Here is a 16181-nt window from a genome sequence, read left to right as displayed (position 1 = left end):
TATATATATATATATATATATAATAATATATGTAATGTAGTGTTCTTGCCTGCTGTCTGTTTTGGGGCCTGCTCCTTCCCCCTGAGCCTCTCTCTCTCTCCTCTCTGAACAAGCAGTTGTCTGACTGAGCAATGAGCTCTGATATGGTTGGCCAGTTTCCAATAACAGCTGCTCGCCATTGGCTTCTCGCAGCCGATGGTACACAGCGATTGGCTTCATGGCCCTTTTCCCCCTTCCCCCTTGCTGTGCATATTATTTTTTTTATATATCTCAGCCTCAAGTAAATTCTGGTACAAACTGAAGGTGGGGGGGGGATGCAAGGTTTGTCTCGGTTTTATCTATTCTTCTTCTTGTTGTGTGTGTGTGTGTGTGTGTGGCTGAAAGGCAGCAACGGTTTTATTTTTTTAAAAATTTGGGGAGGGGAAGCCTCGTTTGTTCAGTGATTTGAAGATGGGGGTGGATTGATTTTATCCTTTTGATGGGGTGGGGTTGCCACTGATCGCTTTTTCTGTTCGCTTCTGCTGTGCCATGAAATAAGGGGACTGGGTGGTAAATTTTCTTTTTGTTTCCGAAGAGGCCAGGAGCCCCTTGTGTTTATATTTTTAGAGGGTGTTCTATTTTAAACCTGCGAGTTAAAGCATCCTGTGATGAGGCAGTTTATCTGTTATTCCCTCATCGGTAAAGGCTGCCCCTTGCCTGTTGGGTCGGGATGCGTTTTGTTTCAGGATAATTTTATTTTTTTTTGTACAGCTGTAAACAGCTTTACATTTACTGTGCATATTAACTTGGCTGAGTTTGATACAGTGCTACGACTGTTCAGTCGCAAGTTTACACTGAGATTTTGCCACCGATGACAGGTTACTGCTGCAGTATCGCAGTGCTGACATTTTTGGAGCTGTTTTTAACTTAAAAGTGTGAAGGTTAAAGTGTGTTAGTGCATAGAATGCTCTATTGAGTTGTGCAGAGTCTGGTTTATTTCCTGGTTCTGAATTGAAGAAAAAGTAAAATCTCGAAGGTTTTCCCCCTCAACAAATTAGGTTTTTTAAATATGTGCAGTATAGCTTTTTATGAAGTCAATTTATATGTTTAAAGATGTACTTAATGCTCATTTGCTGACTGTCTGTCTCAAATTAAAATATTGCTAGATATGTGCCAAATAATCTATTCAATCTAGCAGGCATAGGCAAAACCACCAGAGGGTTTTTTTAAAAAAAATGATTACTGTTCTGGAGTCACAATTGGAAAGCAATTTTGATTCTGTGTATGCTGAATTTAAAATAAATTTGAAGTAGTAATTTAGTGAGTTTGGACAGAACGTGCAGATGACGTTTCCACCGGGCTCTCTGTATTGAGGTTGCAGAATGCGATGCTAACATGCAAATTTTTGGTTCAATATCTCTTGTCATTTAGATCTGTATGATCCTAAACCTATTGGGGTTATGCAGTATGTAAAAATAAACAATGCAGCAGTTTCTTCTGAAGTGAGTGCTTTGACCTTTTTGCATTACAAAAGCATCGTTTGCTGCGTAAATTTAATTTTGCTGATTTGTGCTTTTGTTCGGCTCTGTGGATCTCCCAGTTCAGCACAGCATACCGTTTTCCTTGGCCCATTCTGAAATATAAAATTAACATTATCCATTCTACGAAAAATGGACAAGTGATGTCCCTGCCGCATGGAATTGGATTTGGAAGCTTTAAGATTACTAGTTTCCATTTGATTGTGAAAATTCTCAATCTGGATGATAGGGCAGAATGGGAAATGCAGCTTTTGAACTAATGCCCCTACCTTTCCAGTTGGGCATAAGACCAGGTACTTCCATTAAACTTTGGTGGCATAGCACTATCTGCTTCACAAAAAGAAACGCTTGACAGTTACCAAAAATATACCAGAGGTTATATAACACTGAGGGGAAAAAAAATCTCAGTTTCTGTGTGAAATGTATATAAGGTACTACCCATATACAGAAGGGATGGTATAGATTGCAGGTTTGTAAAGGTGCATGACATGTACCATTATATTTACCTGCCAAAAGAGTCAATTCTTCAGTTGCTCAAATTTGGTGTATGTGAAATTTAAAAACAAAAGCTTGAAATTTATTCATTATTAGTCACAAGTAGGCTTACATCAACACTGCAATAAAGTTACTGTGAAAATCCCACACTCCAGCGCTTGTCCGGGTACACTGAGGGAGAATTTAACATGGCCAATGCACCTACCCAGCACATCTTTCAGATTGTGGGAGGAAACTGGAGCACCTGGAGGGAAACCCACGCAGACATGGGGAGAATGTACAAACTCCACACAGTGACCCAAGCTGGTTTTGAACCCAGGTCCCTGGTGCTGTGAGGCAACAGTGCTAACTGCTGTCTACAGTGCCGAGAGCCATAACTTAGATTTGGGTACAAAGCTTGTGGTGTTTAATCATTTGCAGTACATTGATGATACTTTTCAAGATGCTAGTTCGTAGAGAAGGAAGGTGCTCTGGGTGAAAAATGGCACCAGTGTTTTCAAAAACATTTTGGTTTGCCAAGACTGCTGGGCTGATGACGATCACTTTTCCCCCTTTATTCATTTAAATATTATACCTGAAAATTTTGCCTTCCATAGAAAAATCCATCAATATAGTGACTAGTGTAATAGCTGAATACCATACAGACAGGATTTGAGATTTGTTATTGCCTGTGTCAGCTAGTTGATTTTTACATACTGTAAACTGGGAAATAAAAACTGAGCAAAGTTGATGTTGGAACAAGCTGCCTGTTGTATTTTCGATTTGAGTCTGATAAAAGCAGCAGTGATAATCAAGCTATCCTAGAATTAGAAATTCACAGAAGTCTCCTCATCTAAAAATTTCCCAGTCAACATAGGAAAGAAGCCAACATTCCTTGGATGGTGCGGAAATAGCTCAGGGTGATGCCAGTTGAGACCTTTTTTTTTAAATATAGATGCAAGGCTAAAATTTTCCAACGATCCACACAACCAACAGAACGTTGAACCTTATTGCCTTGACTTGGTGAATGTCATCATCTAAATGAACAGCACTTGGGTCAGACGAAGCCTTGAATTCTGCTTCCAGTATCAGTCACCAAAGCACAAAGGGGATCTTTTTAAGTGCTGAATGCAGTGGAGAAGAGTCACGGGTCTGGTTTAAAAGAGCTGAATTATGGGAGAAATCTGAGCTATTCAGCTAAAAGAGTGTGAATAAGAAGTAATCCCATTGAGGCACAATGGACAGTTTAAGGGAATGGGAAGGGTAAATATGGAGTGTTTATTTATTTGTCAAAATTGTGTTGTCTGACAAGGATGAAGATGCATCGGCTCGATCCAGCAAAATGTAATTTTGGAATTGGAAGCCAGAGGAATTGATGAATTGAATAGATTTCTAGATACAGCAGTGGAGGCAAAATGACTCTGAAAATAATTAGATGCAGCAATGGAGGGGGGGCGGGGTTGGTGGGGGGTCTTCGGGATCTTTTCTGGCAGGCGGAATTTAGATGGGTTGGAAAGGGCTTCCACATCTGTTGCTATCTTGCAAAATTGTCGCTGACGTCAGGATATCTTTAAAGAGACAGGGTAGATTAAACACATTGTGCATGATGTGCTATAACGCCCCTGTGTTTATTAAATAATTCAGCTGATTTGTCATGAGAATTATTTTGCAGTTCTTGCGCCAAGGAAATGAATTGATCCTCAAGATTGCAAGAAATGAGATGTATCAAAAAACAATATAAAATTTGTCACTTCTAATTTTTGGTCAGATTGAAGATTGGGTTGATAAATGTTGTTGTGTCAGCTTTTAGTGTTAATTCAGCCAACTGACAAATCAGAAGAAGGGAGAGCCAAACTACGCATTTATTATGGCCCAACTTAGCTGCACGTAACTTCCTCAGTGATCTGACGCATCAATTCCAGTTGTATTATGCTAGCATCATTTTAAAGGTTCATTGGCTGAATTTTTTTACATCAGTTGCATGTCAGTCATATCGTGGAACAGAAAGGTTAAAACTATTTGTTGGAAGTCTTCCTTTGGTCAATATTTTCTGAAAAACTGATTTTATTTTGGATTGATAGATTTTCTCTGTCTGGAAGGTAATTGTACGAGAGTTATGGAGTTGGTGTTGGGGAAAATGTATCCATTACAAAACAATTTCTCGTGTTTAAATATTTCAGTAGACTTAAATTGCACTTTGCAAAATGACTCTTACTTTATGGCGTGTGATGATGAGGTGAGCATGATTGTAGTAAATGGCCTGACAATTTTGTTATTCATTCACAGGATTTGGGTGTAACTGGCAAAGCTCAGTAGCCTTTGAGAAGGTGATGGTGAGCTGTTTTCGAGCAGTACTGCTCGACAATGTGCTAAAGGTATACCAAATGTTAAGGAGGGAAGTTTGGGATTTTGACCTGCTAATGATGAAGGGGCGGCGGTATATTTCCAAGTCAGAATGGTATGGGACTTGAAGGAAAACGTCAGTGCTAGCATGCTTCTGCTGCCCTTGTTTCTTTGTGGTAGAGGTTGTGAATTTAAAAGGTGCTAATGAAGGTTTGCCAAGTTGCTGCAATGCATCCTGCATTGGAGAGAGTGAATATTTAACTTGGTGGATGGAGTGCCAATCAGCTGGGCTGCTTGCTCCTTGATGGTGCTGAGATTCTTGAGTGTTTTTTTTAAAGCTGTGCTCATCCAAGCAAGTGAGCACTTGTGCCTTTGTAGATGGTAGACAGGCTTTGCAGGGGGATCAGGACGTGAGTTACTCATTGCAGCATTCCCAGTCTGTGCCCTGCTCTTGTAGCCGCAGTATTTATGTGCCTGCTACAGTTGATTTTTTTCTTGTCAATGATAACCGCTAGGGCGTTGAAGGTGAGGAAGTCAGCAATGGTAATGCCATTGAAAGAAGGGGTGGTTAGATTCTCTCTTGTTGGAGATGGTCATTGTCTGTCTGGTACTTGTGTGGTGTGAATGTTATTTGTCAAGCCCCCAGATATTAATAAGGAGGATTGTCTGCAGTATTTAACTCTGCACTGTTAATGGAGAGAAGGTGGGGGGGAAAAAAGGCATAAATGAATTGCTCGCTGGAGAGCTGGTGCAGACATAAAGGGCCAAATAGCCTCCTAGTGTGCCATAATGATTCTGTGATTGGGCATAGTGTTTTTATTTTGCTGTCTTTGGTGACGAGGTGGTTGACAAAGATGGTCTGTCAGATCATCTTCGGTGGAGTGTCTGATATATTTTAGATTAACTCCATTACAGGCAGGATTTTTAAGGTTGGGTTTTATTTAAGTGCAATAGTTGACTGGATTGATAATTTCTCACTTGCATTGAAATGCATCATTTTGAAGACTGAATCTGGGTGAATGAAAGTGAAAGGAGGAGGGGGCGGTGTGGAGAAAGCTGAGAATCTACACATTTGACGGTTCCTCCAGTATCAGGAAATTAAAAAAATGAGCAGGTTTAACACTCTGCACAAGTAGTTGCCAATGTGGTTTCCTGCATGATTCAAATTACACAGTGCGCACAGGAAAACGTCTGTGAGATAATATTTGTCTGTACTACGTTCCCATTGCTCTTTGGTTTTAACCTGTCTCTGACCATCATTCTGTAATTGTACGTGTTTCACACTTTGGGAAATGATTCTTGTAGTTTATGCTTTTACTGATTGCTGTAATTTTACTGTGTCAGTTGATTGGGTCGATGTTAATGATTTTGTGATTCTCAGGATTACATTTCTTTCTTGAAGCTTGTTGATACAACAAGCATTCTGTCTGTCTGTGTCTCTGTCTTAGCTGGATTGACAGCATTTGTGGAGAACCACAGTTATAATTTCTGGTCATCAGATACAATTTTAACAAAAAGTCAGAACCCGAATGAATCATCAACTCTTTCTCTCTTTGCCATAGCCGTTGCCGTTCTACTGACTATTTCCAACTTTTTGATTCTACAGCACTTTGCTTTTGCATTCTTTTGAATCACATGGAAATACGTTTCTAAACCTCCCAGGAAATAATTGTGGAAAAGTACCTGCTGTCATGCTGAGCTGTATGTAGTAGGATAACAAAATTCTCCTGCATCCCTATTCATCCTTGATATGAATGAGCTCAATCTATCGTTAACAGCTTTTAACTTGGAAATCATGGAACTATTGCCGCTAAAACATATTATTGGTATCTCCATCTCACTTGCTATTTGTGGGACCTTGCCAAGCACAAATGGGCTGCCATGTTTTCCCATTTTCAAAAGTGCACCATTCGTTGTGAAGTGTTTTGGGGAAGTTGAAATTAAGAATGGCACCAACTAAATTCAAGTTCACATCAATGTCCGAATGAAATTGTGGCTTCGGAAGTAATTGGGTGACATTGCTGAGGTATGAAAGCACATTCCAAGGAGAACAACTATGGCAATTGTCCCTCTTTCAGGTTCAATCCATTGAGTAAGGGTCACATGACTTTGGGAACCAATCAAGGAGCAGGGTAGGGAATCACCCTGTTGAGTTTGGGTTTCTGTTCTGGTCTGTTTTCTCGGGAGCTGAATGGAGCTGGGTGGCTGCAAGCCTCTGTCACCTTTACCTGTAAATAAATGTGTTTTTTTTTTCTCCCCATAACTGGTGAATAAGAATTATGACAATTTAAAAAAAATTCTTTCCTGGGACTGGGCATTACTAACTAGGGGAGATTCACTGCCCATCCATAATTGCCTTTCTGGTGGTGAGCTGCCATTTGAATGGCAGCAGTCCATGTGGTATTCGTATATCTATGATGTGCTTTTAGGGAGGGAATTTGGCCCAGCGACAGTGAAGGAAAGGCAATAAAGTTCCAAGTCAGGATGATGAGTGGCTTGCAGGGAAACCTCCCAGGTGGTGGTGTTTCCTGGTATCTGCTGCTCTTGTCCTTCGAGATGGTTGTGTTTTTGGGAAGAGCCTTGGTGAGCTGCTGAACTGAATCTTGTACACACTGCTACAGTTCTGTCAGTGATGGACAGAATGAATGTTTAAGGTGGTGCCAATCAAGTAGGCTGTTTGTCCTGGATGGTGTTGAGTTTCTTAACTGTTGTTGGAGCTGCACCCACCAGGCGAATGGAAACTATTCCATCTCACTTCTGACTTGAGCCTTGTAGATGGTGGACAGGCTGTAGGGAGGCAAGTTGCTTGCTGCAGGATTCCTAACCTCTGACTTGCTCTAGTAGCCATAGTGTTTATATGGCTCCTCCAGGTTCTGAATAATTTCACAATTTTCCTTTTGTCAGGTATGTGTTGACTAGTTTTCCCCTGATTATCTTTGACTCTAGTTTTGTAAGGGTTCCTTGATGTCACATTTGGTCAAATGTTGCCTTGACATCAAGGGCAGTCACTAATACCTCCCCTGAGTTCAGTTCTTTGGACTAAATTGAGCACCTGTGAGAAGATTATAGCTGAGTAGCTGCCACTTTGTCGCACTGTTGACCACTCCTTCATCGCTTTGCTGATGATTGAGAGTAGACTGATGGGGCAGTAATTGGCCACGTTGGATTTGTTCTGCTTTTTGTGTATCGGGTATACCAAGAGTAATTTTCCATATTGCTGGGTACATGCCAGTACTGTACTGAACAACTTGGCTAGGGGCACAGCTATTTCGGAGCACAAGTCTTCAGTGCTGTTGCTGGAATGTTTTCAGGGGCCCCTTGTAGCATGCCGTGCCTTCAGCCGTTTCTTGATATCATTTGTAGAAAAGATGGAAAATAGGACCAGGAGTAGATTATATGGTCCATCAAGCCTGCTTCACCATTCAATATGATCATGACTGATCTTGAGCTGCAACTCCGTTTTCCAGCCCACTCCTCATAATCCCTTAATTCCCTGAGAGACTAAAAATCTGTCTGTCACAGCCTGGATGTATTCACCGATGGAGTAGAGAATTCTACAGATTCACAACCCTTTTAGTGAAGTAATTTCCCCTCATTTGGTCTTAAATGATCAATCTCTTAATGTGATACTGCATCCTTTGTGTTTTAGACTCCCTGCCCAGAGGAAAAAGCTTCTTCGCATCTACCCTGTCAATCCCCTTCAGAATGAGATCGCCTCTCATTCTTCTAAAACTTGGAGAATACAAGCCCAATTTATGCTGGCTCATCATAGGACAATCCCTTCACTCCAGGGATCAATTTAATTAACCTTCTTTGGAAGCAGTACAATGCAAGTCATATCCTTTCTTTAATGTGGGACCAAAGCTACGCATGGTACTTTAGATGTGACCTCAGCAATATCTTTCATAATTGTTGCAGGACGTCACGAGATGTGTGGGCATCATAAGACATGGCTGCAAGGGGATCAGGGCTGGACCTAAATATCCAAGGATATGTGTCCTATCGAAAGGACAGGCAGATGGGCAAAGGGGGTAGTGTTGTGTGTTAGTAAGGAATGAAGTTAAATCGATAGCAAGAAGTAATATAAAATCAGAAGGCATAGAATATCTGGGTAGAGTTGAGGAATCGCAAGTATAAAAATACCCTGATAGGAGTTGTGTACAGGCCCCCTAGCAGTAGTCAAGATGTGGGGCAGAAAATAAATTGGGAGATAGAAAAGGCATATAAAAAAAAAGGCAATATTACAATAATCATGGGGGACTTCAACATGCAGGTGGACTGGGAAAGTCAGATAGGTAGTGGATCCCAAGAAAAGGAATTTGTGAAATGTCTAGGTGAGGTTTTTTGGAGCAGCTTGTGGCAGAGCCTACAAGGGAACAGACAATTTTGGATTTGGTGATGTGTAATGAGGCAGACTCGATTATGGAACTTGAGGTGAAGGAACCCTTAGGGAGCAGTGACCATAAAATGATAGAATTTACCCTGCAGTTTGAGGGGGAGAAGCTGGAATCGGATTTACAACGAAATGAAGGAACTACAAAGATGTGAGGGAGGAGCTGGCCCAAGTTGATTGGAAAGTGAGCCTTGCAGGGAAGACTGTAGAACAGCAATGGCAGGAGTTTGAGAGTTATTCGGGAGGCCAACAGAAATTCACTCCAAGGAGGAGGAAACACGCCAAGGGGAGGACGAGACGTCCATAGCTGACTAGGGAAGTCAAGGACAGCATAAAAGCAAAAGAAAAAGCATACACAGTGGCAAGAATTGGGAAGCTTTTAAAAGTGAGCAGAGGACAACTGAAAAAGCAATAAGGGGGAACAAGATGAAATAAGTGTAAGCTAGCTAGTAATGTAAAAGAAATGAAGGTTTTTTTCAATATATAAAAAGTAAGAGAGAGGCAAAAATAGCCATTGACCGCTGGAAAATTAGGCAGGAGAAGTACTCATAGGAAACAAAGAAATGGCAAAGGAACTGAATAGTTACTTTACGTCAGTCCTCACAGTGGAAGACACCATGGGATGCCAGAGCTTCAGGAGAATCCGGGGGCACAGGTGAGGGTTTTTGGGGAAATGGAAGGTGGATAAATCAACTGGATCGGATGGACTACATCACAGGGTTCTAAAGACATAGCTAAGGAAATTGTGGAGGCATTGGTAGTGACCTTTCAGGAATTATTGGAGGCAGAGGGGTCCCAGAGGACTGAAAAGTAGCTAATGTAACACTGCTGTTTAAGAAGGGAGGGAGGCAGCAGATGGGAAATTGTAGGCCAGTTAGTCTGACTTCGGTCATTGGCAAGGGTTTAGAATCCATTACTAAAATGAGATCGTGGAGAACTTGGAAGTACATGATCAAATCAGAATGAGTCAGCATGGCTTCGTCAAGGGGAGGTCATGTCTGACAAATCTGTTAGAGTTCTTTTTGAGGAGGTAACAAGGAAATTAGATAAAGGAAAACCAGTGGACATGATTTATTTAGATTTTCAGAAGGCCTTTGACAAGGTGCCGCATAGGAGACTGTTAAATAAGTTAACTGTCCATGGTGTTAAGGGTAAGATCCTGGCATGGATAGATGATTGGCTGACTGGCAGAAGGCAGAGTGTGGGGATAAAGGAGTCTCTTTCAGGATGGCAGCCAGTGACCGTGGTGTACCTCAAAGTTTGGTTCTGGTACCACAACTTTTCACAATATATATTAATGATTTGGAAGAAGGAACTGCAGGCACTGTTGCTATGTTTGCAGATGATACAAAGATATGTAGGACAGGCAGTACTGTGGAAGCAGGGGGGCTGCAGAGGACTTGGACAGGTTAGGGAGTAGGCCAAGAAATGGCAGATGGAACACAATGTGGAAAAGTGGGGCTATGCACTTTGGAAGGAGGTTTGGAGGCATAGACTATTTTCTAAATGGGTAAATGCTCAGGAAATCAGAAACACAAAGGGACTTGGGAGTCCTTGTTCAAGATTCTCCTAAGGTTAACATGCAGGTTCAGTCGGCAGTTAGGAAGGCAAATGCAGTGTTAACATTCATGGCAAGAGGGCTAGAATACAAGAGCAGGGATGTAGTTCTGAGACTGTATAAGGCTCTGCTCAGACCCCATTTGGAGTATTGTGAGCAGTTTTGGGCTCTGTATCTAAGAAAGGATGTGCTGCCTTGAAAAGGGTCCAGAAGAGGTTCATGAGAATGATCCCTAGAATGAAGAGCTTGTCGTATGAGGAATGGTTGAGGACTTTGGAGTTTAGAAGGATAAGGTGGGTATCTTACTGAAACATACAGGATACTGCAAGGCCTGGATAGATTGGATGTGGAAAAACTAGAACCAGAAAAACTAGTAGGAAAAACTAGAACCAGAGGGCATAGCCTCAGGCTAAAGAGATAATCCTTTAACACAGAGATGAGGAATTTCTTCAGCCAGAGGGCGGTGAATCTGTGGAACTCTTTGCCATAGAAAGCTGTGGAGGCCAGGTCATTGAGTGTCTTTAAGACAGAGATAGATAGGTTCTTGATTTAATAAGAGGATCAGGGGCCATGGGGAAAAGGCAGGAGAATGGGGATGAGAAAAATACCATCAGCCATGATTGAATGGCGGAGCAGACTCGATGGGCCGAGTGGCCTAATTATGCTCCTATTTCTTTCATGGTCTTATTCTTGTAACCAATCCCCTTGCAACGAAGACTAACATTTGCCTTCCTAATTGCTTACTGCACCTTCAGGGATAACTTTCTATGTTTCTTGTACAAGCACAAGTTGAGCATCAGCATTTACAAGTTTCACACCTTTTCACACTCTGTTTTCATTCTTTCAATCAAAGTGAATAACTTCTTATTTAACCTGTCCATATCTCTTTGCAGCCTCTGTGTCTTTCCTGCTTAGTATTATGAGCAAACTTGGAAACATTACTCTCTGTCCCTTCATCTAAGATATTAGTATAGATTGTACATAGCTGAGACCCCAGCATTGATCCTTGTGGCACTCCATTATTCACTGCTTGCTAACTTGAAAATGTCCAGTTTATGTTCAAAACTGGGATAGATGTTTTTAATCAGTAAGGCAACCAAGGGTTATGGGAATAAAATGGGAATGTGGATTTCAGGTTTATCATGATTAGTCATGATCTCACTGATGGAGCTGATATGATGGACCGAAGGCAAACTTTTGCTTCTTCTTTGTACTGGAGGTTGACCAGATTTCTGTGAGGTCCAAGCCGTAGCAGCTAGATTGACAATTTGAGTTTCAGCTTTAGCTGCTGCTGGTGCCATGGCAGCCACCAACCATTTAAATGCCTTGTTTCCAGTCCAAGTGTGAGATTCCTGTAGGGAAAATTGATAATACTCTGACCACATGCAGGACTAGTGGATACAGTAAAGCCCCAGCAAGCTGCCATCCACCAGTTTGGCCATCGTAGATCTGAAGCTCATTCTAGAGTCTGTGAATCCTTGAATGTGTATATGAAAGATATAGAAACTGAAATTCGTGTTATCTGGCAGGAAGATAGAGTTGTACTCGGTGAGAATACAAGAAAAAATAGTACATGGAGGAAGAGAATAAAAGGGCCCTACATTAAAAATGTAAGCCCATAGTTTCACAGGTTATTTTAATCACTGACGGAGTAGTTTTCCAGAAGGAGAGTATGCACAATGGAACACACTGCGGCCTCAGCACCAGGGACCCGGGTTCAATTCCGGCCTCGGGTGATCGTCTGTCTGTGTGGAGTCTGCATAGTTTCCTCTGGGTGCTCCAGCTTCCTCCCACAGTCCCAAAGACATGCGGATTAGGTGCATTGGCCTTGCTAAATTCTCCCTCGGTGTACCTGAACAGCCAAAGGAGTGTGGGAACGAGGGGATTTCCACAGTAACTTCATCGCAGTGTTAATGTAAGTCTATTTGTGATGAATAAATAAACCAAGTCACATTCTCTTAAACAAAACTCGTGCAAGGCTAGTTATTTCAATAACCATATTAGGAGGGATGGGAAGAAATTGCTGTGAGAAAATACAGTTAAACTGGGCCAAATTATTTCCAGCGGGGATCAGTAAAGAGCAGTTCTGACGTTGAGAATGTGCTCTCTTAGCTCTGAATGACCTTATGAGCAAGGAGAACTAAATAATAAAATTAGATATTAGCACAGTGGTTAGCACTGCTGCCTCACAGTGCCAGGGGCCCAGCTTCAATTCCAGCCACAGTCACTGTCTGTGCAGGATTTGCACTTCCTCCGCGTATCTCTGTGGATTTCCTGTGGATGCTCCAGTTTCCTCCCGCAGTCCAAAGATGTGTGGGTTAGGTGGATTGGCCATGCTAAATTACCCCAAAATATTTTCCAGACGTCGCTGGATTCCGGGGAAGTGCCGGATGATTGGAAAACGGCCAATGTTATGCCGTTGTTTAAGAAGGGTGCCAGGCAAAAGGCGGGGAATTATAGGCCGGTTAGTTTAACGTCTGTGGTGGGTAAAATGTTAGAATCTGTCATTAAGGAGGAAATTGCAAGGCATCTTGAAGGGAATTGCTTGATAGAGCAGACGCAGCACAGTTTCATTAAAGGGAAGTCGTGTCTGACAAATTTACTGGAGTTCTATGAGGATGTGTCTAGGGCGGTGGATAGAGGAGAGCCGGTGGATGTGGTCTTTCTACATTTTCAGAAGGCGTTTGACAAAGTACCTCACAAGAGGTTATTGCAGAAGGTCGAGGGACATGGAGTTGGGGGTAGGGTGTTAGCGTGGATAGAGGATTGGTTGTCAAATAGGAGGCAGAGAGTGGGGGTCAACGGGTGCTATTCGGATTGGCGGATAGTGACTAGTGGAGTGCCCCAGGGGTCGGTGCTGGGGCCTCAGCTTTTTACCATTTATATAGATGATCTGGAGGAGGGAACCGAGTGTAGGGTGTCGAAATTTGCTGATGACACCAAGATAGGGGGAACGGCAAATCGTGCGGAGGGTGTGGAGAGTCTGCAGAAGGATCTAGATAGGCTGGGCGAATGGGCCAGGAAATGGCAAATGGAATTTAATGTTGGCAAGTGTGAGGTGGTCCACTTTGGTAGGAAGAATGGTAGGAAGGACTATTACTTACGGGGCGAAAAACTGCAGCAGGCGACGGTGCAGAGGGACCTCGGGGTCCTTGTGCATGAGTCGCAAAAACCCAGCTTGCAGGTGCAGCAGGTGGTCAGGAAGGCGAATGGGATGCTGGCCTTCATAGCGAGGGGGATTGAATATAAAAGTAGGGAGGTCTTGCTGCAGCTGTATAGGGCACTGGTGAGGCCGCAGCTGGAGTACTGTGTGCAGTTTTGGGCACCGCACCTGCGCAAAGATATTTTGGCCTTGGAGGGAGTGCAGAGGAGGTTTACTAGGCTGATACCGGAGTTGAGGGGGTTGAGCTATGAGGAGAGGCTGAATAAACTGGGCTTGTACTCGTTAGCGTTTAGAAGAATGAGGGGAGATCTCATTGAGACTTATAAGATGATGAATGGGATGGATAGGATAGAGGTGGAGAGACTCTTCCCGCTCAAAAAAGACAGTAGGACTAGGGGGCACAGCCTCAAGATAAAAGGGGGGCGGTTTAGAACGGAGTTGAGGAGGAACTTCTTCACTCAAAGGGTGGTGAATCTCTGGAATTCTCTGCCCGTTGAAGTGGTGGAGGCTGCCTCGCTAAATATTTTTAAGAAGCGGGTTGATGGGTTTTTGATAAGAGAGGGGATTAAGGGTTATGGGGAGAAAGCGGGAAAGTGGAACTGAGCAGCGACAGATCAGCCATGATCTTATTGAATGGCGGGGCAGGCTCGAAGGGCTAGTTGGCCTACTCCTGCTCCTATTTCTTATGTTCTTATGTCAGGGTTAAGCAGGATAAATGAGGGTTGTGGGATTCTGGTCAGTAGAGACTCGTTGGGCCAAATGGCCTCCTTCTACATTGTAGGGGTTCTATGAATCATAAGGCTAAAGTCAAGGTAAAAGGACAACGTCCAGTCTTCAGCTCTGGCGAAGAGTCATCCCAACTCAAAATGTTGACTCTATTCTCTCCCCTATCAGACTTGCTGAGTTTCTCCAGCATTTTTTGTTTTTGTTTCAGATTCGAGATCTGCAGTATTTTTCCTTTGTGCTGTTGACATTTTATCAGACGGGAGGCAATATATAAAAAGGGAAATAGATTGGAAAGACTGGGCAATTAAGAAGGTGAAGATCAGTGAATGGTCTTGCATGCATTGTTCAGAAAGTGGAGCAATCTGTTTAGATTTGTGGTAAATATAGACAAATGGCAGATAAGTTGATTGAGAATGATATCCAACAGTGAATAGTGAAGATTTATTTTCTAATTTAACCCATGGAAAGGTATTTGGTCAGATAGTTTGCCATAGATATTTGACAAATCTATGAATCCGCATGGTGGAACTTGTACTCAAAGCCATATGCAACCGAACTAGTGGTGGTGTGACTGACTACCTTTGTTTCTGACTATGCACTGAGCTACCATGAAGCCACAGTGCTGCTGATTTACACATTTCCTTCACTAGCGCCTGAAGCAAAATGAGTTACTTGTTTCCACGGCAGAAGGAAAATACATCTTGTGTGATCGTGAATGAAGCTGAGTTTGACTGGGACATCATGACTCTCACTATCAATTTGTTGAGAGTTGGCGTGTCCACTTACTCTGAAAACCTAAAATGAAAGAAACTAGGACCAGCATGTGCTGATAAACACATTGCTGACTCTGTTCACTCAACCCCAAAGAACTGCCCCAGGTTTCCCTGCGATGGTGGGTTTGATGAATCATAGAATCCCTACAATTCCGAAGGAGGCCATTCAGCCCATCAAGTCTACATCGACAACAATTCCATCTAGGCCCTATCCCTGTAACCCCATGGATTTATCCTGCTAACTTAACATCCCGGGACACTAACGGGCAATTTAACATGGCCAATCTGCCTCACCCGCACAACTTAGGACTGTGGGAGGAAATTGGAGAACCCGGAAGAAACCAACGCAGACACGGGGAGAATTTGCAAACACCACACAGGTAGTGACTCGAGCCGGAAATCAAAGCCAGCTCCCTGGAGTTGCGAGTTGGCAGTGCGAACCTCTGTGCCACCATGCTGCCCTACTGTAATGTCAAGAGCACACATCTTGTTGATAACTTGCTCCCTTTTCCTGATTTTTAGTTTTTTTGAGATAGAATATGCAGTAAGGGAACAGAGTGGGATTGAGAAATATGCATCCACTGTAAACTTGCCGAAAGGATTACATGTACACTAAGATGTGTCTGAGTGGCATGAGGAGTTCATGCTTCCAGCAAGGACACCAGAATTGGAATGGGCCTGGTTAAACTGCAGGGAGATTGTAACTAGCATGGACTGGGGAGGTCATGATTACTTTTGCTCAAGGTTGCTTCAAATCCTCTGTCTTCTCTCAGGCAGCACAATGGTTAGCACGGCTGCCTCACACCGCCGAGGACCCGGGTTCAGTTCTGGCCTTGGGTAATGATGTGAAGTTTGCACATTCTCCCCGTGTCTGTGGGTTTCTCCTGGGTACTTCTGTTTCCTCCCGCAGTCCAAAGATGTGCGGGTTCGATTGATTTAGCTATGGTAAATGTGTGAGTTACAGGGATAAGGTGGGGGGAAAGGTCTGAGGTAAGATGCTCTCTCAGTCAGTGCAGACACCATGGGCTGATTGGCCGCCTTCTGCACTGTTGACATTTATGACCCTGTACACAGCTTTGGGCATTCATGACACTAAGCAAAACCTGTCACGGCATTCTTTGCAAGTCCAAAATGGTCTTGTCAGTCAGAACCACGGCTACAGAAGAGTGTCATAAGTTGAAAATGCTGCCTGCTGCATTGACTGTATTTGGGGAGCACAGTTCTCCTCCAGCTT

General features: G+C 43.0%; 1 protein-coding gene across 4 annotated transcripts in view; it reads left to right on the top strand.

Annotated features, from left to right (window-relative positions):
- Positions 1-16181, top strand: part of ctbp1 (C-terminal binding protein 1) — a 324438-nt gene that overhangs the window by 80654 nt on the left and 227603 nt on the right. The window contains exon 1 of one of the 4 annotated variants that reach the window (XM_080199723.1): positions 233-321. The exons of the other annotated variants lie outside the window; for them this stretch is intronic. The gene's annotated coding sequence lies outside the window, so the exon portion shown is untranslated. Of the gene's footprint in view, positions 1-232; positions 322-16181 lie in introns of those variants that run through there. 4 annotated transcript variants of the gene reach the window in all.

The sequence above is a fragment of the Carcharhinus amblyrhynchos genome, chromosome 1, assembly GCF_965287045.1.
Source record: "Carcharhinus amblyrhynchos chromosome 1, sCarAmb.v2.hapA, whole genome shotgun sequence".
Classification (NCBI taxonomy): domain Eukaryota; kingdom Metazoa; phylum Chordata; class Chondrichthyes; order Carcharhiniformes; family Carcharhinidae; genus Carcharhinus; species Carcharhinus amblyrhynchos.
The sequence above is the reverse complement of the archived record's forward strand: the minus strand, read 5'-3'. Positions and strand labels throughout refer to the sequence as shown.